The sequence below is a fragment of the Lepisosteus platostomus genome, assembly GCF_059453375.1.
Source record: "Lepisosteus platostomus isolate fLepPlt1 chromosome 13 unlocalized genomic scaffold, fLepPlt1.hap1 SUPER_13_unloc_1, whole genome shotgun sequence".
Taxonomy (NCBI): Eukaryota; Metazoa; Chordata; class Actinopteri; order Semionotiformes; family Lepisosteidae; genus Lepisosteus; species Lepisosteus platostomus.
Window position 1 is genome coordinate 131,533 of NW_028291480.1, and position 10,961 is coordinate 142,493.

Consider the following 10,961-nt stretch of genomic DNA (forward strand, 5'->3'; position numbering starts at 1 on the left):
ACACTTTTCAAAACGTGTTTTTCAGCCCGAAATAAACGCGTTTTTTCAGACAACTGAATCCCCATGCAACAGCAAGGCTCAGAAGAGCCCACACACTCAGCTCTTAACCCCAGTGTGCAGAGAGAGTCAAAACGTGTTTTTCAGCAGAAATAAACATGTTTCTGCAAGTTTGGTCAACCCCATGTAAGTTATGGGACAGTAACAGAACACTTTTCAAAACGTGTTTTTCAGCCCGAAATAAACGCGTTTTTTCAGACAACTGAATCCCCATGCAACAGCAAGGCTCAGAAGAGCCCCCACACTCAGCTCTTAACCCCAGTGTGCAGAAAGAGTCAAAACGTGTTTTTCAGCAGAAATAGACATGTTTCTGCAAGTTTGGTCAACCCCATGTAAGTTATGGGGCAGTAACAGCACACTTTTCAAAACGTGTTTTTCAGCCCGAAATAAACGCGTTTTTTCAGACAACTGAATCCCCATGTAACAGCAAGGCTCAGAAGAGCCCACACACTCAGCTCTTAACCCCAGTGTGCAGAAAGGGTAAAAACGTGTTTTTCAGCAGAAATAAACATGTTTCTGCAAGTTTGGTCAACCCCATGTAAGTTATGGGGCAGTAACAGAACACTTTTCAAAACGTGTTTTTCAGCCCGAAATAAACGCGTTTTTTCAGACAACTGAATCCCCATGTAACAGCAAGGCTCAGAGGAGCCCACGCACTCAGATCTTAACCCCAGTGTGCAGAAAGGGTCAAAACGTGTTTTTCAGCAGAAATAAACATGTTTCTGCAAGTTTCGTCAACCCCATGTAAGTTATGGGGCAGTAACAGAACACTTTTCAAAACGTGTTTTTCAGCCCGAAATAAACGCGTTTTTTCAGACAACTGAATCCCCATGTAACAGCAAGGCTCAGAGGAGCCCACACACTCAGCTCTTAACCCCAGTGTGCAGAAAGGGTCAAAACGTGTTTTTCAGCAGAAATAAACATGTTTCTGCAAGTTTGGTCAACCCCATGTAAGTTATGGGGCAGTAACAGAACACTTTTCAAAACGTGTTTTTCAGCCCGAAATAAACGCGTTTTTTCAGACAACTGAATCCCCATGCAGCAGCAAGGCTCAGAGGAGCCCACACACTCAGCTCTTAACCCCAGTGTGCAGAAAGAGTCAAAACATGTTTTTCAGCAGAAATAAACATGTTTCTGCAAGATTGGTCAACCCCATGTAAGTTATGGGGCAGTAACAGCACACTTTTCAAAACGTGTTTTTCAGCCCGAAATAAACGCGTTTTTTCAGACATCTGAATCCCCATGTAACAGCAAGGCTCAGAGGAGCCCACACACTCAGCTCTTAACCCCAGTGTGCAGAAAGGGTCAAAACGTGTTTTTCAGCAGAAATAAACATTTTTCTGCAAGTTTGGTCAACCCCATGTAAGTTATGGGGCAGTAACAGAACACTTTTCAAAACGTGTTTTTCAGCCCGAAATAAACGCGTTTTTTCAGACAACTGAATCCCCATGTAACAGAAAGGCTCAGAGGAGCCCACACACTCTGCTCTTAACCCCAGTGTGCAGAAAGGGTCAAAACGTGTTTTTCAGCAGAAATAAACATGTTTCTGCAAGTTTGGTCAACCCCATGTAAGTTATGGGACAGTAACAGAACACTTTTCAAAACGTGTTTTTCAGCCCGAAATAAACGCGTTTTTTCAGACAACTGAATCCCCATGTAACAGCAAGGCTCAGAGGAGCCCACACACTCAGCTCTTAACCCCAGTGTGCAGAAAGGGTCAAAACGTGTTTTTCAGCAGAAATAAACATGTTTCTGCAAGTTTGGTCAACCCCATGTAAGTTATGGGGCAGTAACAGAACACTTTTCAAAACGTGTTTTTCAGCCCGAAATAAACGCGTTTTTTCAGACAACTGAATCCCCATGTAACAGCAAGGCTCAGAGGAGCCCACACACTCAGCTCTTAACCCCAGTGTGCAGAAAGGGTCACAACGTGTTTTTCAGCAGAAATAAACATGTTTCTGCAAGTTTGGTCAACCCCATGTAAGTTATGGGACAGTAACAGAACACTTTTCAAAACGTGTTTTTCTGCCCGAAATAAACGCGTTTTTTCAGACAACTGAATCCCCATGTAACAGCAAGGCTCAGAGGAGCCCACACACTCAGCTCTTAACCCCAGTGTGCAGAAAGGGTCAAAACGTGTTTTTCAGCAGAAATAAACATGTTTCTGCAAGTTTGGTCAACCCCATGTAAGTTATGGGGCAGTAACAGAACACTTTTCAAAACGTGTTTTTCAGCCCGAAATAAACGCGTTTTTTCAGACAACTGAATCCCCATGTAACAGCAAGGCTCAGAGGAGCCCACACACTCAGCTCTTAACCCCAGTGTGCAGAAAGGGTCACAACGTGTTTTTCAGCAGAAATAAACATGTTTCTGCAAGTTTGGTCAACCCCATGTAAGTTATGGGACAGTAACAGAACACTTTTCAAAACGTGTTTTTCAGCCCGAAATAAACGCGTTTTTTCAGACAACTGAATCCCCATGTAACAGCAAGGCTCAGAGGAGCCCACACACTCAGCTCTTAACCCCAGTGTGCAGAAAGGGTCAAAACGTGTTTTTCAGCAGAAATAAACATGTTTCTGCAAGTTTGGTCAACCCCATGTAAGTTATGGGGCAGTAACAGAACACTTTTCAAAACGTGTTTTTCAGCCCGAAATAAACGCGTTTTTTCAGACAACTGAATCCCCATGTAACAGCAAGGCTCAGAGGAGCCCACACACTCAGATCTTAACCCCAGTGTGCAGAAAGGGTCAAAACGTGTTTTTCAGCAGAAATAAACATGTTTCTGCAAGTTTGGTCAACCCCATGTAAGTTATGGGGCAGTAACAGAACACTTTTCAAAACGTGTTTTTCAGCCCGAAATAAACGCGTTTTTTCAGACAACTGAATCCCCATGTAACAGCAAGGCTCAGAGGAGCCCACACACTCAGCTCTTAACCCCAGTGTGCAGAAAGGGTCAAAACGTGTTTTTCAGCAGAAATAAACATGTTTCTGCAAGTTTGGTCAACCCCATGTAAGTTATGGGGCAGTAACAGAACACTTTTCAAAACGTGTTTTTCAGCCCGAAATAAACGCGTTTTTTCAGACAACTGAATCCCCATGCAGCAGCAAGGCTCAGAGGAGCCCACACACTCAGCTCTTAACCCCAGTGTGCAGAAAGAGTCAAAACATGTTTTTCAGCAGAAATAAACATGTTTCTGCAAGATTGGTCAACCCCATGTAAGTTATGGGGCAGTAACAGCACACTTTTCAAAACGTGTTTTTCAGCCCGAAATAAACGCGTTTTTTCAGACATCTGAATCCCCATGTAACAGCAAGGCTCAGAGGAGCCCACACACTCAGCTCTTAACCCCAGTGTGCAGAAAGGGTCAAAACGTGTTTTTCAGCAGAAATAAACATTTTTCTGCAAGTTTGGTCAACCCCATGTAAGTTATGGGGCAGTAACAGAACACTTTTCAAAACGTGTTTTTCAGCCCGAAATAAACGCGTTTTTTCAGACAACTGAATCCCCATGTAACAGCAAGGCTCAGAGGAGCCCACACACTCAGCTCTTAACCCCAGTGTGCAGAAAGGGTCAAAACGTGTTTTTCAGCAGAAATAAACATGTTTCTGCAAGTTTGGTCAACCCCATGTAAGTTATGGGGCAGTAACAGAACACTTTTCAAAACGTGTTTTTCAGCCCGAAATAAACGCGTTTTTTCAGACAACTGAATCCCCATGTAACAGCAAGGCTCAGAGGAGCCCACACACTCAGATCTTAACCCCAGTGTGCAGAAAGGGTCAAAACGTGTTTTTCAGCAGAAATAAACATGTTTCTGCAAGTTTGGTCAACCCCATGTAAATTATAGGGCAGTAACAGAACACTTTTCAAAACGTGTTTTTCAGCCCGAAATAAACGCGTTTTTTCAGACAACTGAATCCCCATGTAACAGCAAGGCTCAGAGGAGCCCACACACTCAGCTCTTAACCCCAGTGTGCAGAAAGGGTCAAAACGTGTTTTTCAGCAGAAATAAACATGTTTCTGCAAGTTTGGTCAACCCCATGTAAGTTATGGGGCAGTAACAGAACACTTTTCAAAACGTGTTTTTCAGCCCGAAATAAACGCGTTTTTTCAGACAACTGAATCCCCATGCAGCAGCAAGGCTCAGAGGAGCCCACACACTCAGCTCTTAACCCCAGTGTGCAGAAAGAGTCAAAACGTGTTTTTCAGCAGAAACAAACATGTTTCTGCAAGTTTGGTCAACCCCATGTAAGTTATGGGGCAGTAACAGCACACTTTTCAAAACGTGTTTTTCAGCCCGAAATAAACGCGTTTTTTCAGACATCTGAATCCCCATGTAACAGCAAGGCTCAGAGGAGCCCACACACTCAGCTCTTAACCCCAGTGTGCAGAAAGGGTCAAAACGTGTTTTTCAGCAGAAATAAACATTTTTCTGCAAGTTTGGTCAACCCCATGTAAGTTATGGGGCAGTAACAGAACACTTTTCAAAACGTGTTTTTCAGCCCGAAATAAACGCGTTTTTTCAGACAACTGAATCCCCATGTAACAGAAAGGCTCAGAGGAGCCCACACACTCAGCTCTTAACCCCAGTGTGCAGAAAGGGTCAAAACGTGTTTTTCAGCAGAAATAAACATGTTTCTGCAAGTTTGGTCAACCCCATGTAAGTTATGGGACAGTAACAGAACACTTTTCAAAACGTGTTTTTCAGCCCGAAATAAACGCGTTTTTTCAGACAACTGAATCCCCATGTAACAGCAAGGCTCAGAGGAGCCCACACACTCAGCTCTTAACCCCAGTGTGCAGAAAGGGTCAAAACGTGTTTTTCAGCAGAAATAAACATTTTTCTGCAAGTTTGGTCAACACCATGTAAGTTATGGGGCAGTAACAGAACACTTTTCAAAACGTGTTTTTCAGCCCGAAATAAACGCGTTTTTTCAGACAACTGAATCCCCATGTAACAGCAAGGCTCAGAGGAGCCCACACACTCAGATCTTAACCCCAGTGTGCAGAAAGGGTCAAAACGTGTTTTTCAGCAGAAATAAACATGTTTCTGCAAGTTTGGTCAACCCCATGTAAGTTATGGGACAGTAACAGAACACTTTTCAAAACGTGTTTTTCAGCCCGAAATAAACGCGTTTTTTCAGACAACTGAATCCCCATGTAACAGCAAGGCTCAGAGGAGCCCACACACTCAGATCTTAACCCCAGTGTGCAGAAAGGGTCAAAACGTGTTTTTCAGCAGAAATAAACATGTTTCTGCAAGTTTGGTCAACCCCATGTAAGTTATGGGGCAGTAACAGAACACTTTTCAAAACGTGTTTTTCAGCCCGAAATAAACGCGTTTTTTCAGACAACTGAATCCCCATGTAACAGCAAGGCTCAGAGGAGCCCACACACTCAGCTCTTAACCCCAGTGTGCAGAAAGGGTCAAAACGTGTTTTTCAGCAGAAATAAACATGTTTCTGCAAGTTTGGTCAACCCCATGTAAGTTATGGGGCAGTAACAGAACACTTTTCAAAACGTGTTTTTCAGCCCGAAATAAACGCGTTTTTTCAGACAACTGAATCCCCATGCAGCAGCAAGGCTCAGAGGAGCCCACACACTCAGCTCTTAACCCCAGTGTGCAGAAAGAGTCAAAACATGTTTTTCAGCAGAAATAAACATGTTTCTGCAAGATTGGTCAACCCCATGTAAGTTATGGGGCAGTAACAGCACACTTTTCAAAACGTGTTTTTCAGCCCGAAATAAACGCGTTTTTTCAGACATCTGAATCCCCATGTAACAGCAAGGCTCAGAGGAGCCCACACACTCAGCTCTTAACCCCAGTGTGCAGAAAGGGTCAAAACGTGTTTTTCAGCAGAAATAAACATTTTTCTGCAAGTTTGGTCAACCCCATGTAAGTTATGGGGCAGTAACAGAACACTTTTCAAAACGTGTTTTTCAGCCCGAAATAAACGCGTTTTTTCAGACAACTGAATCCCCATGTAACAGAAAGGCTCAGAGGAGCCCACACACTCAGCTCTTAACCCCAGTGTGCAGAAAGGGTCAAAACGTGTTTTTCAGCAGAAATAAACATGTTTCTGCAAGTTTGGTCAACCCCATGTAAGTTATGGGACAGTAACAGAACACTTTTCAAAACGTGTTTTTCAGCCCGAAATAAACGCGTTTTTTCAGACAACTGAATCCCCATGTAACAGCAAGGCTCAGAGGAGCCCACACACTCAGCTCTTAACCCCAGTGTGCAGAAAGGGTCAAAACGTGTTTTTCAGCAGAAATAAACATGTTTCTGCAAGTTTGGTCAACCCCATGTAAGTTATGGGGCAGTAACAGAACACTTTTCAAAACGTGTTTTTCAGCCCGAAATAAACGCGTTTTTTCAGACAACTGAATCCCCATGTAACAGCAAGGCTCGGAGGAGCCCACACACTCAGCTCTTAACCCCAGTGTGCAGAAAGGGTCACAACGTGTTTTTCAGCAGAAATAAACATGTTTCTGCAAGTTTGGTCAACCCCATGTAAGTTATGGGACAGTAACAGAACACTTTTCAAAACGTGTTTTTCAGCCCGAAATAAACGCGTTTTTTCAGACAACTGAATCCCCATGTAACAGCAAGGCTCAGAGGAGCCCACACACTCAGCTCTTAACCCCAGTGTGCAGAAAGGGTCAAAACGTGTTTTTCAGCAGAAATAAACATGTTTCTGCAAGTTTGGTCAACCCCATGTAAGTTATGGGGCAGTAACAGAACACTTTTCAAAACGTGTTTTTCAGCCCGAAATAAACGCGTTTTTTCAGACAACTGAATCCCCATGTAACTGCAAGGCTCGGAGGAGCCCACACACTCAGCTCTTAACCCCAGTGTGCAGAAAGGGTCACAACGTGTTTTTCAGCAGAAATAAACATGTTTCTGCAAGTTTGGTCAACCCCATGTAAGTTATGGGACAGTAACAGAACACTTTTCAAAACGTGTTTTTCAGCCCGAAATAAACGCGTTTTTTCAGACAACTGAATCCCCATGTAACAGCAAGGCTCAGAGGAGCCCACACACTCAGCTCTTAACCCCAGTGTGCAGAAAGGGTCAAAACGTGTTTTTCAGCAGAAATAAACATGTTTCTGCAAGTTTGGTCAACCCCATGTAAGTTATGGGGCAGTAACAGAACACTTTTCAAAACGTGTTTTTCAGCCCGAAATAAACGCGTTTTTTCAGACAACTGAATCCCCATGTAACAGCAAGGCTCAGAGGAGCCCACACACTCAGATCTTAACCCCAGTGTGCAGAAAGGGTCAAAACGTGTTTTTCAGCAGAAATAAACATGTTTCTGCAAGTTTGGTCAACCCCATGTAAGTTATGGGGCAGTAACAGCACACTTCTTAAAACGTGTTTTTCAGCCCGAAATAAACGCGTTTTTTCAGACATCTGAATCCCCATGTAACAGCAAGGCTCAGAGGAGCCCACACACTCAGCTCTTAACCCCAGTGTGCAGAAAGGGTCAAAACGTGTTTTTCAGCAGAAATAAACATGTTTCTGCAAGTTTGGTCAACCCCATGTAAGTTATGGGGCAGTAACAGAACACTTTTCAAAACGTGTTTTTCAGCCCGAAATAAACGCGTTTTTTCAGACATCTGAATCCCCATGCAGCAGCAAGGCTCAGAGGAGCCCACACACTCAGCTCTTAACCCCAGTGTGCAGAAAGAGTCAAAACGTGTTTTTCAGCAGAAATAAACATGTTTCTGCAAGTTTGGTCAACCCCATGTAAGTTATGGGGCAGTAACAGCACACTTTTCAAAACGTGTTTTTCAGCCCGAAATAAACGCGTTTTTTCAGACAACTGAATCCCCATGTAACAGAAATGCTCAGAGGAGCCCACACACTCAGCTCTTAACCCCAGTGTGCAGAAAGGGTCAAAACGTGTTTTTCAGCAGAAATAAACATGTTTCTGCAAGTTTGGTCAACCCCATGTAAGTTATGGGACAGTAACAGAACACTTTTCAAAACGTGTTTTTCAGCCCGAAATAAACGCGTTTTTTCAGACAACTGAATCCCCATGTAACAGCAAGGCTCAGAGGAGCCCACACACTCAGCTCTTAACCCCAGTGTGCAGAAAGGGTCAAAACGTGTTTTTCAGCAGAAATAAACATGTTTCTGCAAGTTTGGTCAACCCCATGTAAGTTATGGGGCAGTAACAGAACACTTTTCAAAACGTGTTTTTCAGCCCGAAATAAACGCGTTTTTTCAGACAACTGAATCCCCATGTAACAGCAAGGCTCAGAGGAGCCCACACACTCAGCTCTTAACCCCAGTGTGCAGAAAGGGTCACAACGTGTTTTTCAGCAGAAATAAACATGTTTCTGCAAGTTTGGTCAACCCCATGTAAATTATGGGACAGTAACAGAACACTTTTCAAAACGTGTTTTTCAGCCCGAAATAAACGCGTTTTTTCAGACAACTGAATCCCCATGTAACAGCAAGGCTCAGAGGAGCCCACACACTCAGCTCTTAACCCCAGTGTGCAGAAAGGGTCAAAACGTGTTTTTCAGCAGAAATAAACATGTTTCTGCAAGTTTGGTCAACCCCATGTAAGTTATGGGGCAGTAACAGAACACTTTTCAAAACGTGTTTTTCAGCCCGAAATAAACGCGTTTTTTCAGACAACTGAATCCCCATGTAACAGCAAGGCTCAGAGGAGCCCACACACTCAGCTCTTAACCCCAGTGTGCAGAAAGGGTCACAACGTGTTTTTCAGCAGAAATAAACATGTTTCTGCAAGTTTGGTCAACCCCATGTAAGTTATGGGACAGTAACAGAACACTTTTCAAAACGTGTTTTTCAGCCCGAAATAAACGCGTTTTTTCAGACAACTGAATCCCCATGTAACAGCAAGGCTCAGAGGAGCCCACACACTCAGCTCTTAACCCCAGTGTGCAGAAAGGGTCAAAACGTGTTTTTCAGCAGAAATAAACATGTTTCTGCAAGTTTGGTCAACCCCATGTAAGTTATGGGGCAGTAACAGAACACTTTTCAAAACGTGTTTTTCAGCCCGAAATAAACGCGTTTTTTCAGACAACTGAATCCCCATGCAGCAGCAAGGCTCAGAGGAGCCCACACACTCAGCTCTTAACCCCAGTGTGCAGAAAGAGTCAAAACGTGTTTTTCAGCAGAAACAAACATGTTTCTGCAAGTTTGGTCAACCCCATGTAAGTTATGGGGCAGTAACAGCACACTTTTCAAAACGTGTTTTTCAGCCCGAAATAAACGCGTTTTTTCAGACATCTGAATCCCCATGTAACAGCAAGGCTCAGAGGAGCCCACACACTCAGCTCTTAACCCCAGTGTGCAGAAAGGGTCAAAACGTGTTTTTCAGCAGAAATAAATATTTTTCTGCAAGTTTGGTCAACCCCATGTAAGTTATGGGGCAGTAACAGAACACTTTTCAAAACGTGTTTTTCAGCCCGAAATAAACGCGTTTTTTCAGACAACTGAATCCCCATGTAACAGCAAGGCTCAGAGGAGCCCACACACTCAGCTCTTAACCCCAGTGTGCAGAAAGGGTCAAAACGTGTTTTTCAGCAGAAATAAACATTTTTCTGCAAGTTTGGTCAACACCATGTAAGTTATGGGGCAGTAACAGAACACTTTTCAAAACGTGTTTTTCAGCCCGAAATAAACGCGTTTTTTCAGACAACTGAATCCCCATGTAACAGCAAGGCTCAGAGGAGCCCACACACTCAGCTCTTAACCCCAGTGTGCAGAAAGGGTCAAAACGTGTTTTTCAGCAGAAATAAACATGTTTCTGCAAGTTTGGTCAACCCCATGTAAGTTATGGGGCAGTAACAGAACACTTTTCAAAACGTGTTTTTCAGCCCGAAATAAACGCGTTTTTTCAGACAACTGAATCCCCATGTAACAGCAAGGCTCAGAGGAGCCCACACACTCAGCTCTTAACCCCAGTGTGCAGAAAGGGTCACAACGTGTTTTTCAGCAGAAATAAACATGTTTCTGCAAGTTTGGTCAACCCCATGTAAGTTATGGGACAGTAACAGAACACTTTTCAAAACGTGTTTTTCAGCCCGAAATAAACGCGTTTTTTCAGACAACTGAATCCCCATGTAACAGCAAGGCTCAGAGGAGCCCACACACTCAGCTCTTAACCCCAGTGTGCAGAAAGGGTCAAAACGTGTTTTTCAGCAGAAATAAACATGTTTCTGCAAGTTTGGTCAACCCCATGTAAGTTATGGGGCAGTAACAGAACACTTTTCAAAACGTGTTTTTCAGCCCGAAATAAACGCGTTTTTTCAGACAACTGAATCCCCATGCAGCAGCAAGGCTCAGAGGAGCCCACACACTCAGCTCTTAACCCCAGTGTGCAGAAAGAGTCAAAACGTGTTTTTCAGCAGAAACAAACATGTTTCTGCAAGTTTGGTCAACCCCATGTAAGTTATGGGGCAGTAACAGCACACTTTTCAAAACGTGTTTTTCAGCCCGAAATAAACGCGTTTTTTCAGACATCTGAATCCCCATGTAACAGCAAGGCTCAGAGGAGCCCACACACTCAGCTCTTAACCCCAGTGTGCAGAAAGGGTCAAAACGTGTTTTTCAGCAGAAATAAATATTTTTCTGCAAGTTTGGTCAACCCCATGTAAGTTATGGGGCAGTAACAGAACACTTTTCAAAACGTGTTTTTCAGCCCGAAATAAACGCGTTTTTTCAGACAACTGAATCCCCATGTAACAGCAAGGCTCAGAGGAGCCCACACACTCAGCTCTTAACCCCAGTGTGCAGAAAGGGTCAAAACGTGTTTTTCAGCAGAAATAAACATTTTTCTGCAAGTTTGGTCAACACCATGTAAGTTATGGGGCAGTAACAGAACACTTTTCAAAACGTGTTTTTCAGCCCGAAATAAACGCGTTT